Source organism: Lytechinus pictus, chromosome 10 (genome assembly GCF_037042905.1).
Source record: "Lytechinus pictus isolate F3 Inbred chromosome 10, Lp3.0, whole genome shotgun sequence".
Classification (NCBI taxonomy): Eukaryota; Metazoa; Echinodermata; class Echinoidea; order Temnopleuroida; family Toxopneustidae; genus Lytechinus; species Lytechinus pictus.
Window position 1 is genome coordinate 16,455,289 of NC_087254.1, and position 17,222 is coordinate 16,472,510.

Consider the following 17,222-nt stretch of genomic DNA (forward strand, 5'->3'; position numbering starts at 1 on the left):
CATCGATTGTAATTGTCACCATTATCAAGAATTTTCAAACAAAGAATACATCAGTTATGAAAATTAGCATTATGTATTGGTAATGTGTTGTAATCATGAGTATGATGATAATGACAGTAAATAATAATGATCAAGATCAAGATAATAGTGCTTTGATGACAAGAATAAATTTGACATCTGACTGCAATTTTGACAACAATTTTCGTACTTTAAACATAGCTAACTCTAAAGCACGATAACAAGGTTGATTTCTATTCCATTAGGATTTTCCTTGTATTATTTTCTTTGGCCAACAAGAATGTTTTAAGTCTTCATGATATTCTGAAAAGATTTGGTAAACTTGAACACAGTCTTCAATTTTGTCATATCCAAATGGGTTATGTCAATGGCATGATGAGCCAGAAACTTTGAGGGGCCAAGTATGGCATATAGAGCAAAATTTCTGTCAAAAAAAAAAGAAGAAAGCGATTGAAGCGAGCGAGTGAACAAAATTTGTCCCCCTCTTTCTATAGGAAAAGCTAATTTTGCGATAGATTGTTTAAAAAATAATATCACATTTACTCTATCTTTTCATTTCCCTTCCCCCTTATCTAAGTGTATTCTTGGTGGTGGAACTTCTTCTTCTCTCTATCTCTTTTCTAAATTGTATATTTGTTTTGGGTCAGATTGACAAAACAAAGGGGGAAAATGTTTACTTCTTTTTAATCATATATCGTTCAACAGTGAATTTCATTTCTCTACAGTTTCAAGGAAATAAACAACGTATTTGTTTTTGTGTCAATATGGTTTCAAGAAATAATGATTAATAAAAAAATAGTAATTGAATAATTAATTATTATTAATATTATCAACAAGTATTAATGATGGCAAGACATGTCCTAGGCCGCATACATTCGTAATTCCGAAGCTTCGTTATTCCGAAGGTTCGGATATTCCGAAGGTTCGTTATTCCGAAGGTTCGGATATTCCGAAGGTTCGTTATTCCGAAGGTTCGTATTTCCGAAGGTTCGTAATTTCGAAGGTTCGTTAGTCCGAAAAAGAAATGAGGTTCGTAATTCCGAAGGTTCCTTAGTCCGAAAACGAAGTGAGGTTCGTAATTCCGAAGGTTCGTTAATCCGAAAACGAAATGAGATTCGTAATTCCGAAGGTTTGTTAGTCCGAAAACGAAATGATTAACGAACCTTATTTCGTTTTCGGACTAACAAACCTTCGGAACAACGAACCTTATTTCGTTTTCGGATTAACGAACCTTCGGAACAACGAACCTTATTTCGTTTTTGGATTAACGAACCTTCGGTACATCGAACCTTATTTCGTTTTCGGATTATCGAACCTTCGGAATAACGAACCTTCGGAATAACGCCACAAATGTTCGGATTAACGAACCCTTTTACGTTTTTCGGATTAACGAACATCGAGGTAAAGGCAATTTTCGTGTTTCGGAATTACGAACCTTCGGAATAAAGAACCTTCGGAATTACGAACCTTCGGAATTACGAAGTGTAACCGTGCTAGGCAAGGGGCTAGCTTAGGCTAACACATTAACTTTACCTCAAATCTGGACCTGTCTAATGCCTAATACTAATAGTAATAGCCGACTAATGCCATGGTTTAAAACTTCGAACCAAATTCCGAACTTTACGTTTGATTTTATTTAACATGGTTTAATATTTCTAGTCCGTATACAGAACCAGTCCTATAGATCTAAAAAATATCTTAGTTCTAGTCTAGTCTCTAGATCTAGACTCTGATCTACGCTGTATCAGCATGGAACAACTAGTGTACCAAGGGGGGGGGGGCGCAGACTGCCCCCTGACAATTTACAACTGATCCAGGGGACGTGCCCTCCCCCCCTTGAGAAGCCAAATCAATAATTTGTAATGTCAAAATGCAACAAAAAAAGACATATGTCCCCTCTTTTGAACGTGAAGATCTTTTTTTTTGCTTGTCAATTTTTTTTTCAGCTAAGAAATCCTTAATTTGGGGGGGGGGGGGGAAGACGGGGATCAAGATCACTGACGTTAGTTTGTGCCTGACGTTATAATACGTTCCATGCAATGCAGTGGCGTAGCTACGATTTTTTTATGGGGGGGGGGCACTGGGGGGTCCTTGCTTTTTCGGGGGGGGGGGGGGGCACCGGCCATTTTTTCCGGTGTGTGTGTATGTGTCACGAGGGCGGATCGGACTTTCGCCAATAGGGGACGGGGCCCGAAATTATTTCACCTATGTTTTCCCCGATCAGTCACTTCTTAGTTTTATTCTTATAAAACAACATAAACATGAAATAATCTCATAAGCCTTATAAGAAGTGTGAGCGCAAAGCGCGAGCTCAAAAATTTGTGATATTCCAACCTGAAAACTGGACACTCTAAGCATTTTTTTTTGTGAACGGGAAGAGAACGAGTACAATAATTGATGCGAGTGCAGGAAGCCAGCCAAAAATTTGTGATATTCCAACCATTAAGCAACATTCTATACATTTTTGTAACCATGAGCAGGATTAGTACTGTACTAAACAATAATTGATGCAAGCACGATTCAAAATCTGTGATTTTCGAACCTAAAATGTATTATGTTTTATTATTAAAGAAGGTATATTTCTTTTTTTAAAAGGGCATATTTCATTTGGAAATAAAAATCCTACAGGGATTTTTTTTTTTGGGGGGGGGGGGCTAGAGAGCACAAAACGCAAGTTAAAATTTTTAAATGCTTAAACTGAAAATGAGTCATTTTTAGGACTCTTGTCAGCTTTCTTTTTTTTTCTGCTTACAACCACTTTTAAATTTCAATTCTCATTTCTTGTATCTTCTACACTTATTTTACCTTAAAAAAACATAATAAAGAATACTAACAAAATAAAGTTATATTCAAAAGGATATAAAGTAAACAGGGCGCACCCCATACCCTTAGTTGGGAGAGGGTAAATCTTAATTATTTCTTTAAACAGTTAATCAATCATTAATTATTAATACTTGTTGATAATATTAATAATAATTAATTATCCAATTACTTTTTTTTATTAATCATTATTTCTTGAAACCATATTGACACAAAAACAAATACGTTGTTTATTTCCTTGAAACTGTAGAGAAATGAAATTCACTGTTGAACGATATATGATTAAAAAGAAGTAAACATTTTCCCCCTTTGTTTTGTCAATCTGACCCAAAACAAATATACAATTTAGAAAAGAGATAGAGAGAAGAAGAAGTTCCACCACCAAGAATACACTTAGATAAGGGGGAAGGGAAATGAAAAGATAGAGTAAATGTGATATTATTTTTTAAACAATCTATCGCAAAATTAGCTTTTCCTATAGAAAGAGGGGGACAAATTTTGTTCACTCGCTCGCTTCAATCGCTTTCTTCTTTTTTTTTTGACAGAAATTTTGCTCTATATGCCATACTTGGCCCCTCAAAGTTTCTGGCTCATCATGCCATTGACATAACCCATTTGGATATGACAAAATTGAAGACTGTGTTCAAGTTTACCAAATCTTTTCAGAATATCATGAAGACTTAAAACATTCTTGTTGGCCAAAGAAAATAATACAAGGAAAATCCTAATGGAATAGAAATCAACCTTGTTATCGTGCTTTAGAGTTAGCTATGTTTAAAGTACGAAAATTGTTGTCAAAATTGCAGTCAGATGTCAAATTTATTCTTGTCATCAAAGCACTATTATCTTGATCTTGATCATTATTATTTACTGTCATTATCATCATTACTCATGATTACAACACATTACCAATACATAATGCTAATTTTCATAACTGATGTATTCTTTGTTTGAAAATTCTTGATAATGGTGACAATTACAATCGATGACACTGCTAGTACACTTACTACTGCTGCTGCTGCTAATGTTACTGGTGACTGGTAGTATTGACCATTATAGTGTCATTAAATATAAAAAAAACAACTGAAACATTTATAATTACTTATAAAACAAATGAAAGTACATAATACAAAATGCCTTGAAAATGCCTTGAAATTTCAAGGCTCAAAATCCTCAAGGCCAAGGCCAAGGCTTGAATGTTCAAGGCCAAGGCACTACAACACTGATTAGTACTAGGCATTATACAGGTCCAGATTTGAGGTAAAGTTAATGCGCTAGCCTATTAAAGCGAGCCCTAGCCTAGCACATGTCTTGCCATTAATGGCAGCTAGTTTGAAAAGTGTTTAAGAATTGGATATATATAAGGCATATGTAACTATGTAAGAGTACCGGTAATTTGACGATGCTAATATTCATTCTGAGCAACTGAACGTGAATGCTTACGACCAGCACTGGTCGAGGCAGAGTCCACGCGCATGCGTACTCTTAATCCGAAGACGCAAGTCATGAATATTCATATGTTGGTCCAGAACTCGGTGGGAAAAATAATTTCGCGCCCTGGATCCTGACAAGTGTCGGCCGGTGTAGCGGCGGATTCGGTTCCACCGGCAGATACCGTATCCGCCGGCAGATATCGTTCTTAATGGCCGATATCGTTTTTAATCGGAACCATATCCGCCGGGTTTGACGCGGCTTGATGTTTGCAGATTTGGTTCCTCGGCGGATTTGGTTCTATTGACGATACGTGTAATATTTATTTGGACAGACGTCCAACCTCGGCAGCGCGCGCATGCGCGGCTCTGGCAATGTCGTTACCAATGGGAGGGGATTTTCGTCCGCCTTTAGACTTTTAGTGAATTTTTATTCAGGGGCGGATCCATACAGCTTTTGACGAAGGGCTCGATGGGGGTGAGGGAATAGGAGAAACAATGACTCGATATATCATGTATACATAGACCTGGCACATGCGCCAAAACTTTGCTATTTATTATTATCAGATTTTGATGAAATTTTCATCATTTTGTTTTGTAGGCCCTACGTGAAAATTTATACTACTTTCAGTCCGCAATATGCATCGATATCTTTAACTGTGCTTTTTCACACCATGATTAGTGTAAGTTTGCCAGACTGGCGAAAATTTGTACCCCCATATAGGCCTATGGTTTTTATAAAACTACAGATTTTCAACGAGTTAAAACTTCATTGTAGGCCTATTTTTATTTTGTCATGTATTTTTTTTATTTGTTTTTTTTTATTCCTTTTTTTTCAATATTTTTGTTAAGGAATCTGAATTAAAGGGATGGTCCGGGCTGAAAATATTAATATCTTAATACATAGAGTAGAATTCACTGAGCAAAATGCAGAAAATTTCATCAAAATCGGATAACAAATAATAAAGTAATTGAAGTTTAAAGTTAAGCAATATTTTGTGAAAACAGTCATCATGAATATTCATTAGTTGGGCTGATGATGTCACATCCCCATTTTCCGTTTTCTTATGTTATCACACAAAACCATATTTTTTTCATTTATTTCATACTTGTGTGAATAATATGTCTCCCTTATAATGAAATAAGTTGCAGCAATAAATATCTAATGCACTAAATCAGTTGTCAATCAAAATTTTCTAGTTCTTGGAGGAAAAAATTTGAATAAACCTAATTTCATATAATAAATTACAAAAGAACAAGTGGAGATGTGACATCATCAGTCCACCTAATGGATATTCATGACGTAACAGGCGGGGGGGGGGGGTTGCCCCCTGGCGGATTTAACCAGGAATAAAAGAAAAACGGGAAAGGAAAAAAAAGGAGGGAGAAAGAAAGGGAAAGGGGAATGAGGGGAAAAGGAAAGGAAAAAGTGAAAAGAAAACGAAGAAAAAAACCCTTTTTAATGGAAAAGGAAGGAAATCGGGAAAATGAACGAAAGAAGAACATTTGAGAAAGAACAAATCATTCCAAAACAGGCATATGTAATGCAATAGCACGGTGGGAAATAAATTAAAAGATGACAAAATGGCAAACAATAGCGCGAAACGAAGGTAAAATGCAATTAGTCAAAAGCTAATTTTTGGAAAACAAAGAAAAGGGACAAGAAAAAAAAATAACACGACCGGGCTTCCGATGATTGAAATTAAAGAGCGGGAAGAAAGATGGACTGCATACAACATTGTGCTATATAAGCTAGCTAAATTTTATGTAAATAAGCTACCGGGGCTTTGCCCCAGACCCCACACAGTAGGGGCTCTTCATTTATACTGAACCTCAAATTGCTCTATAACGCTTCCCGTTCACAATCACGTTCAATTACTGCACATGCGCCGGGGGGGGGGGGGGGGGGGGGTCTTGGTTCCACACCCAAGAGAAATGAAATAAATTAAAGGAGACAAGGTATAATGAAATGAATGGAAACAATGAAATTTGTTAGTTGCTGAATCTAATGGAAAAATCAATTACATAGGCCCTAATTAGAATTTAATTTCAAAAGGCATTTTTTTCCAGCTCGATCGCTTTGCGACTTTTTACAGATTTTTCCCACATTACTATGTTTTGCCCCTCAAAATATTTGGTTCATTACGCAACTGGGTTGAATAAATGTGTTGTGTAAAAGCTATATCCTGTACATGCCCGCGATTTGATTAAAATAGCGGCAATCTGCGAGGTTTAAATGGCTTTGATATCAAGAAATTCCGGACCCCAACCGCACAGCGCGTGCATACATGACGTGTGAACGTGATGAATGAAGGATATCGCGATAGCGCAAGAACGATATCTTCCGAAGGGAGTGGCCTTTTTTGGTACTGAATCCGCCGGAGGAGAACCATATCCGCCGGCGGATTTGGTGCCTAGAACAGTATCTGCCAGGCGCAGGATCCGCCGGTACACCGGCAGGCCGGAGTCGGAGACTGCCTGAGGCTGACCGAGTCTGAGATGGCCAATTATATGAACAATCTTTGCACTTGCACAAACGATACTAAATCACTTTGCTCGTCGACAATGTTTCAACAATAGCCATGACTTCGGTGCTTACCAATCCTCCTCCGACAATGGCAATTCTGCCCTTTTTTCCGCTTACATCTGCCATTTTTCGGGAGTTACATGCGCCGTGCACCACTAGCTAACGTAATACAATCAAGAATACAATTGTTACACAAACTTCAATTCCCTAATGCAATGCGTCGCTAATCAACGGTAGCTGGCGCTGTAGCTGTTATGTCAGAGTAGTCTATTAATAACAATATTAGACAAATAAGAGGAGGAAGACAAGTGAATAAATAAAATGAGGGGAAGACGGGGAAGACTTGGAAAAAAATTAGTCTCTCATGTCACTGTGAAAATTTTCACTCGCCCTTCGCGCTCACATTGCCTGTTCGATGATACACATCTTGCTCAATAGGCTGATTAGAGATTAAAATACATGTATCACGTTTTGAAGTCAATATACTGTACAAAACATATTTCATCGATCTTTCATTATTTTGTTTCGATATTTACAGATTAATTTAAAAGAAGTGCTCTGTATAAATGTCCTTTTTATGGTCTTAATATCAACATTTTCATATCGCGCTGCGCGCTCTGATTTTTTTATTTGTCAAGTACCTATCCACTTCAAGTATTCCATAAAGTTTAAAAAATATCCCTTTTCAGGTCTGATTGTCAAAATGTATCAACTATAGGGCTAATAATAAAAGTTTCATCTCGCGCTTAGTAAGAGGAAGAAGAAGATAGTTATCATTTTCATACGATGACGAATGTTTTTAGAATGTAAGGTAAAAATAATTGGCCGCATCATTAATATTTATTAAATGCAATCCGGCTATCCACTTCACAATTTTATACACAATGCTTGACATAATGCATAAATTGACCCTTTTTTCATATCTAAATATCAATTATTTTCAGCTCGCGCTTCGCGCTCGCATTATTGATTTTTATGATAAAAAATGTAGTAACCGTTATTGTATCTGACATCCTGTTTATGGTTACAAAAATAATGTCCAGTTTGTAAGTCTGAATATATATTTTAAGCTCGACCTCAAACTCCATTTATTTGATATGTGAGGTATGTACGTGAGTCACTGTAAACAGTCCTTAAAAGGTCCCTTTTCATGCCAGTATATTAAAAATTTAAGCTCGCGCTTCGCGCTCGCTTTGTTTAACTCTTCATCACTCAAACTCTTGCATTTTTTTAAAATCAAACATGATTATCATGTCAGGTACGCTTTTCCATCTCTTTCGTTTTCCTGTTGATCAACGAGGTCCGTCTGTGAGTGCTGGGGCTGGATTCTGGAGACTTTAATCTCTCTTTTTCTTATTTCCTTTTCTATTTTAATTTCCCCTTTTTCCTTTTAATTTAACTGGTTCATGCTCAAGTTGTTATTTTGATTTTTATATGCTATGCAACTACAAGAATATTTATCAGGAGGCTGCACTCTACAAACTCCGCTTTTTAGCAGCCTCCTCCATTTCCAACCTGATATGTAATAATCTTGAATATAATTTTTGGTACAGGAATACTTGAAATATGTTTTTGTTATTTATATGTTAAAATGTACAAAATAAACTGTATTTGTTGAAAATGGAAATAAACGAAATGAATAATATTAGATACGCATCGATCTTATTCATCCATGCAAATGACGTTGAACAAAATAAACTTAGATAATATGAACTTGTTAAGCTTAATACACAAACAGAGAAATATCTATCAATTGTTAAAAGTAAGAAATTGTGAAAAAAATATGTCGATTTAGAATATTAAAGTTCCCATAATTTACCCATAGATTTACCCATAGAATTTTAATTAAAAAAATGAAAACTATTTCTGATTGCTATATAGGAAGAAGGAAAATAATAGTCATGGCAGGCGTATCCCATTGTTTTGTTTAGAGTCATTACGCCTTCTTCTACAGACATAACATGTACATATTATATCTTTCATGACAAACTGATTTTCGTATGAATTTATGTTTACGAAAAATGTAGAAATTTATTCGTGAAATGTTAGAAAATAATTTTTTATTTGAATTGAAAAAGGAATTTGACGGATATGCCAAATCATTACCAACCAACCATAGGTATTTTTCATCAAAATGGCAGAAATACATTAACATTTTAAAGGTATTAGCAATGATGACAATTTTATACCGTATGTATGAATAAAACTTGATAATCGACAATTTCTGTAAGTTCATCAAAGCATGGACAAAATGGACGATTAACGCGAGCATTCTTTGATGCAATTAATCATAGTCGCCGTATCCTGATTATGTATGTATGAATGAGAACATAACAGCGGCTACCATTAATCTGATCTTATACAAAGGAATCTTTTTCGTAGTCTTGTCGTTTGTTGGCTGATGACCTGTATCAGATTAAACCTTTCAATCAAAATACTTCAGATTTGTAACAGCAAAATTTAGAAGCTGACGATTTTTGTGTTATCAAATTTGTTATTATCGATTTGCACACTACTGCACACTGTCTTGTATTGACCTATAACAACGAGCAGTGAGAGACATTCAACGAAATGTACCATGTTTGAATATTATGAGCGAATCGTCAAAATGTGATTATAAATGATTAACAATCAATCTTATTTCAGCTTCCCCTGATAGCAGACACGGTCGTAATGACGTCATTAACTGATCGTAAAGTGGTAATACTCGTCATGTCGTCGTATTTATGACGTTCTTACGACGTCATTTTGACGACTTAGAATGGCAACTTTCTTTTGCATTTTTATTTGACCAGACTATGACGTGATTACGACGTCATTTACTGACCAATTTACGACAAGTAAATTTGCTTTCTTATATGACCAAATTATGACGTGATTACGACGTCATTTACTGACCAATTTACGACAAGTAAATTTGCTTTCTTATATGACCAAATTATGACGTGATTACGACGTCATTTACTGACCAATTTACGACAAGTAAATTTGCTTTCTTATATGACCAGATTATGACGTGATTACGACGTCATTTATTGACCAATCTGCGACAAATAAATTAGCATTTTTATATGACCACATTATGACGTGATTATGACATCATTTATTTACCAAACAACGACAAAGAAATTAGCGTTTTCATATGACCACATTATGACGTGATTATGACATCATTTATTTACCAATCAACGACGAGGAAATTTACAAGTTTAATTTCAAAGCCACATACTATTTTGCCATTTTTTCAACCTTGCCATGTTAGCAAGGCTATTTCTACTTAGAAAAGAAAAAGTAAAACTAAAAAAAAATAGTACATAATTTTTTTTTTTAGGTAAAAGTATATCATTCTTCAAAGAAAAAAAGCTTCAAAAGCAGTGGCAAAAATAATCATTTCTTAACTGGTTGCCAACCAAACCAAACAAGAGGAAGCTTAAATATCAAAGAAGTTTGTATCTATTTTAAAACTTTTTTTCGTAATTGGTGTCATGCCCCGGTGTCATGCAAACCCCCTAACTAGTTAGCTCACCCCCCCCCCCCCCACCCCCGGGCTCGGCCCCTATAAAAAAAATCATGATCCGGCCGCGCCGCCGGGCGTCGGGCCTGCGCATGCGCGCTGCACTGCATGCAACTGGCAAGCGCAAGTCGCAATCATTTGAAAAAGGTATGCGCCTGTTTTTCGCCGTTAAATGTTGCAGCCTAATTTTGGATCGAGAATTAAGTGCGACGAAGATGGCCGTTAATGATAGTTCTACTACTTTAAGAACACAGGTCAGATTTGGACAATGACTTCGAAGGCATATTCGCAGTAGACCAAACAGTAAGTTAGATAACCATTTGCTAAGATTTTCTTTTCGGAGCGCGGCTTGCAGCTACGTACCGTAGGCGTAGCTAGCTAGCCTTTGGCTTTAGATTTCGTGCACTGACACTCGCCGGCCGGCCGGGGTGGCTGCTCCGAGCGCCGGCATACTGTATAGGACAGGCTGCGCTGGTGGGCTCAGGGCCCAAGTCTGCACACTTTAAGGTAAATGCCAGTTGTAACGATATCAAAATGAGTTCGTACAGAATCCAATGAAATTACCACCAAAGTATCTGTCTATATGAATGATATATGTGCCAAAGGATTCTGGAAGAAATTGTGTAATTGCTGAGAAATCAATGAGAGCAAAAAAAGCACAGGATTCGGGTTCAAGCGTCGGGCCGACATTCAGAATCAGAGCAATAATAATAATACACTGTCCCACGTGCTTTTATCTGTGTTGGTGATCTTCAGTGTGAACATTTTTCAGCGTAGATTTCAAGATTTCACAAAGTTCAGTTTATGTAACTGTACCAGATCTACATGTAGATCATCGATGATATAGGCCTACTGACAATTAACCCTAAATCTCCCGGGGTATTTTTATTCTTGTCATTCCGGGGGGGGGGGGGGGGGGGGCATTATTGCCTCCCCCTTATAAGATTTTAGCCGCGGATTGCGCGATCACAACGTAAATTTTTTAAGATGGTAGAGAATGACGTAATCTACGTAGTTGCATTGGTAAATTTCACTGAATTCATATATTTTTATTTTATATGAATTAGGCCTATGCTAATTCATGAAATCATACTTCAGGGACTCAGTTTTATCATTATGATTATGAGGGGAGCAATAAAAAGCTCTCCTAAAACTTTTAAAGGGAGCATTAGGGGAGCACTACAACGTTCTTCTTTGACATACAAGGGGAGCTCTCTTGTCCGACTTAAAAATAAAGTTACAACCCACAACCAAACGAGACAAACAATCAGATATACATGTAGATCTGATCTATGCGATATTTATCTTATTGAACTTGTTAATGTCATTCTTGCAAGTGTGTTTAATTGCTTACAATATAATTGTGCGTTATTTACGAAACCTTGACAGCGAATGAAGTTTTCAAAGACGACTGGAACAGTTTGATCATTGACTGACACTCTTGTTAAGCAATTGCTGAGGCGAGTGATAAATTGCTCTACCAAAAATGGATTAAGGAGAGCGGTAGCGAGTGATCACTCTCACTCCCCTTAAAACTGAGTCCCTGATACTTTTTGCCCTGATTCACTAAATAAAGCTCCTAGAATGCTATATTTTGGGTGAAAATATTCTTTATAGCATTCCTAACAATTGTGAATGAAAAAAATTCTGGTACCAAGACCGATTTCTTATGTATTTTATTGTTTTTTTTATTTATGTATTTCTTAGTTTTATTATTATTTCTTAGTTTTTTTATTGTATTTTCGATGGAAATCGTTCCAGACTTAATTCTAATCATAAACAAGGAAAAATTAATTAAAGGTCAAGTCCACCCCAGGAAAATGCTGACTTGAATAAATAGAGAAAAATCAAACTAGCATAGTGCTGAAAATTTCATCAAAATCGGATGTAAAATAAGAAAGTTATGACATTTTAAAGTTTCGCTTATTTTTCACAAAACAGTGATATGCACAACTAGGTGAGTCAGTTGATGATGCCCATCACTCACTATTTCTTTTGTTTGTTATTGTTTGAATTATACAATATTTCATTTTTTATAGATTTGACAATAAGGACCAACTTGACTGAACCATATAGTGTTAAACGATGCTAATTTCACATGTTCAGGGAGGAATTAATCGTTGTATCACTTCACAATGAGGAGAAAATTAGAATATTTCATATTTTATATAATAAAATACAAAAGAAATAGTGAGTGGATGACATCATAGTCTCCTCATTTGCATACCAGCCATAATGTGCATATAACTGTTTTGTGAAATTAAGCGAAACTTTAAAAGGTCATAACTTTCTTATTTTACATCCGATTTTGATGAAATTTTCAGTGTTATGCTTGTTGGATTTTTCTCTTTTTATTCAAATAAACTTTTTGTTGGGGTGGACTTGTCCTTTAAGTTTAATCAGTAAAAGTAGAAATAATGATAAATTTATGAATTTTGGCTAAATACACAATTTGCATTGGATTTGTACATGAAATCATGTTTATGAGCAATTTTGGGTCTGACATGCACTTACATAATGTCGTAACCGCGTACCCGGGCATCACAAATTTGGTCTCAAAATTTGCGCGAGACTTGAAAGTAAAAAGTCAGTGAGCGGCGCGATCAAAAATTTTTGCGCGACAGCGTAGTGATAAAATTTGTTGAGGGGGGGTCAAATTGACCCCCACCCAGTTTAATAAGGGTTAAGGCCGTCACATGAAATGCCCTATATTCATTATTTTTCTACCAAAAGCACCATTTTGAGTAAGATTTTTAATTAATAGATCTGTTTGACATTTCAGGAGAAAGAGAGGGAGACACAAAACCACCTGTCTCGGTGTCACACATGAGGAGGAGATGGAAGTCGGTGAATATGACCTGGCCTGGGGAGTTTTCCAGAAGAAGGCCCAGAATCGCCAGATGCCAGTAGTGGAGATCCTTCGTTGCTGCCCTACATGCTAGGAGGCATCGGGCAGTAGGTAAGTAAGAAGGCTATTTCACATGTAAAGCTTATTTTTTCTGTTTGGGATCATTGGGAATCTCTATTATCAGAATCACGCGCAAACTTGGGGCACCTTATAATCTGTCAATGGTCCTGACTGTACTTCGAGGACTCTGATATTTTTATCATTTTTTCATTGTATTTTCATTCACGGAGCCTAGACAAGTCTCTGTTGCCTGTAGAACTTTGTACACTAAGATGGATTTCCCTAGAAAATCCACCTTTCCCACAATTTTGGGGCAAACATTTAATTTGTCCAATTTGTAAGCTTTTGTACTCTAAATGCATACAAAGGCTTAAAGAATGTTAATCATAGGAAGGTAAAAATTTTGAAGGATCACTTTCTTCCAATTCCCACGCTATATAACGCAATGACATGAACATTAACTCGAGTGACGTACGTATGCAAGAAATACAGAATTGGTGCACATGCATAGCTGATTGATTGTGCTAGTACTGGTACTAGATTCCAGGCTGACATAGTGGATCGGTTTGGACGTTCTAATTTCAATGAAAAGTTTAGATGGTAAATTGGCGCTAATAAAATTTTGCATTGGTCGATCTCGCGATGCCAGAAAACTAATCCCACCTCAAAATTTGTCGGAATTTTTTGCAAAATATATATTTAATTGATCCTTGACCTGAATTTAAGCCAAATCAGGCATAGGGAATGGCTGTATTTCAGCCTCGAAGTTCGAATTCTCAGTCCTGACAGTCCTGGTTACCCCATAACCATTTAAAACACATAAAAAGGCTTGAATTAAAATCGTAATTATAAAAAAATAATGTTTTATGTGTTAAATAAATTGATTCTAAAATTTCCTTCCTTATACAGAGATGGTCAAAGGTCTTGAGGGCATCATGCCCCCCCCCCCCCCGACTTGACTTTACATGTTAATATTTGAAGTATAAAATATGTAACAAACCCCACATCGTTTTTTAATCATTTAAAATAAATTGGAAATTAATATTGAAACCATCTAGTTTTTAATGAAGATTAATAAATAGTTTATGTAGAAAAGGTTTTTATGTTTCTCCTCTTCTGTTATTTTTGCAGATGCTGTAATTTGAAATGGAAGGTGTCCTGCCAATAAATTTTCATCCCACCTGAACTGCCTTGCCTGCCTGCTCTATTTTTCATCATCGTTCGTTTCGGCCTGTATGAAGTGAATTTCACTTTGATTGGTGGAGCTGCTAAGTTGGCATTACAGGGCCACACCGGGGTATGATCCTTGGAGTTGAACATCATGACTGCTGGTCGGCGAAGGGGATGGGATCGATCAATGTCGCATGGAGTAAGATCGATACCAATCTGCTTTGCTTCATTTCGAACAATCTCATACGGATACGGATATTATTGCGACAGGAGTACTGCTCGATGTGGTCAAGCCTATTTGACAAAGCATTATGGTGTTAGTCATGTTATCAGAAACAGATTTTTTAAAATCACGGAGTTGCTTCAATTTAGTATCGATAGATATTTCAAGAACGTATGGACTAATGAGCTTTTCATCAAGAATTTCACGCAATTTATTTTCGCGCTTATCTATGTCATCATTGAGTTTTTGTCTCTCGCGTTCCATTGCCACGGCCACCGCTCTTTGAACGACTGTATCAATATGATCTAGGTATTCTGGGCTTTGTTTAGATCCAGTTAATGATGAAGCAGAGGATAGTGTACATGCGTTAGCCGAGTGCAAGCGGCCTCTTGATCTGGTGGATATCTTAGACATGTTGTTAGAGATTACGTAATGATATAATTGAAAAATGGGATGGGCTGTGCAACTCACCAGTCAACCAATTAGAGACGGCTTTCCAAAGTGACACAGCACGAAAATATCAATATGGGACTGGTCTAGTCAACACATAGATCCTGAAAAAAACCATGGAGACCGCAGACGCAAAATGACTTCCATACATAAAGATATGATGCACAATTTCCAGTGGGTTAAAAAAACTGAACACATGCTATGCAGATACACAGACTATCATAAGAACTTTATCAAGCATAGGAAATCTGGTATGAAATCTCTCGGCTCACATAAAAAGCCAACGTAGCTACATGTAGGGAAGAAAATGAAAATGCGTAATTGCTGAGAAATGAGCAAAATAAGCATGTAATTCTATCAAATGTCAGTTATTTTTCGAATCGATTATAATACACTGTCCCACATATGCTTTTCTGTGTTTATAGCGATCATCAGAATTATCGATTTTAAGTTTAAAAATTCATGATTTTACAAAGATACAAGTTTACATTAATGTACCAGATGTAGATTATGTACAATATATTGACCATTAACTTTGATTTTATAGATTTTCTCAAGAAATAATTGTTTGCTGCAACTACTGTCTTTTCCTTCTAAGTGATAGTGTAATACAACAGTTCCACAAACTATTTTCATCAGACTTATTAATGTATGATTCTTTCACCCAAATGCAAGCTTCCATAAATCCTGAAAACTTTGCAACTCAGGCATTTTTTTTTACATACAGTATATTTTTTCCTACATTACATAGTTGCCTTAAGTTAATAGCCCACCTCTAGTAGTAACTATCTTAAAAGAGTTCAAACAGAATTCAACAGAATTACCAGCAAAGTGTATGTATATATAAAAGATGTGTGCCAAATAGCTCGGGAAGAAAATGTGTAATTGGTGAGAAATGAGCAAAATAAGCATGTAATTCTATCAAATGTCGAGTATTTTTCGAATCAATCATAATACACTGTCCTGTCCCACATATGCTTTTCTGTGTTAGTGATCATCAGAATTATTGATTTTAAGTTCAAAATTCATGATTTTACAAAGATACAAGTTTACATTAATTTACCAGGGCCCCGTCTTACAAAGAGTTATGATTGATCCGATCAATCGCAACTATGGACGGCCAGCAACGTTAACATCTATTAAGCATGTTTGTTCAAAATATTTTCTAGCTATGATGTATGTTCATGCATTCATTGTTTTCTCAAAAATTTGCTGCGCTTCTCTTTGCATACAAAGGACATTGTGCAAATTTTTCGTAGAAAAAAATTATGACACTGATGGGTTTCCTTAGAGTTATGATTGATCGGATCAATGGTAACTCTTTGTAAGACGGGGTCCAGATCTAGATTATGTACAATATTTTGACAATTAACCTTAATTTAAAAGACTTTCCGAAGAATTAATTGTTTGCTGCAACTACTCTCTTTTACCCCTAAGTGATAGTGTAATACAACCCAAACTTTTCATAAGAAGTAATGTACATGTATCATTCTTTCACCCAAATGCGAGCTTCCATAAATCCTGAAATTATTCCAACTCAGGTATTTTTTTTTTACATACATTACATAGTTGTCTAAAGTTGAAGGTTTATTTAATTACAATTTCAACGAAAAAGCTTTATTCTTGGAAATCATTATGCCTCTGTTATGTATTAATGTGTATTTATACATGTACAATTGTATGTATTGGTATAACAAACATTGTAATTTCATTCCTTCGACCCTAATACTGCATTTTCATAGAATGATAGAAAAGTTTGTTTTTTTTTCAATCTATTTAGAGTTTTCAACTTTTTGTTTTCCTTTTTTTTTTTGCTGGTAATATCATGTTATGCAACTTTTATTTATTAATATAATATTTGCCACGATTTCGTAATTGAAATGCGTACATGTATTTGATTTCGTTTTCCATTTTTGTATATATTCTTTTTTTTTTTTTTTTTTGGGGGGGGGGTCATGTTCTTGAGACTGAGACAAGTTATGCAAGGCCCTGGCATGGAGGATCATTATATTGTTACTGGGAATGCTAGACATTGTCAGACCACCTCAGTATTCACCAAATATAGATAATCCTCAATGACAAGGTCTTTGAAGTGATGTGTGTATGTACATTGCATGTAGAATTTAATGTTAAGGTCATTATCACGTCAGAATACGTTGAGA

The 17,222-nt window shown here is 35.9% G+C and overlaps 1 long non-coding RNA gene across 1 annotated transcript; it reads left to right on the forward strand.

The window, feature by feature from the left end:
* Positions 1-10,412: 10,412 nt before the first annotated feature.
* LOC135155660 (uncharacterized) lies at positions 10,413-16,932 on the forward strand. Its single transcript, XR_010294826.1, has 3 exons — positions 10,413-10,612; positions 13,092-13,268; positions 14,349-16,932. It is a non-coding gene; the product is annotated as an uncharacterized LOC135155660 (long non-coding RNA).
* Positions 16,933-17,222: the final 290 nt, after the last annotated feature.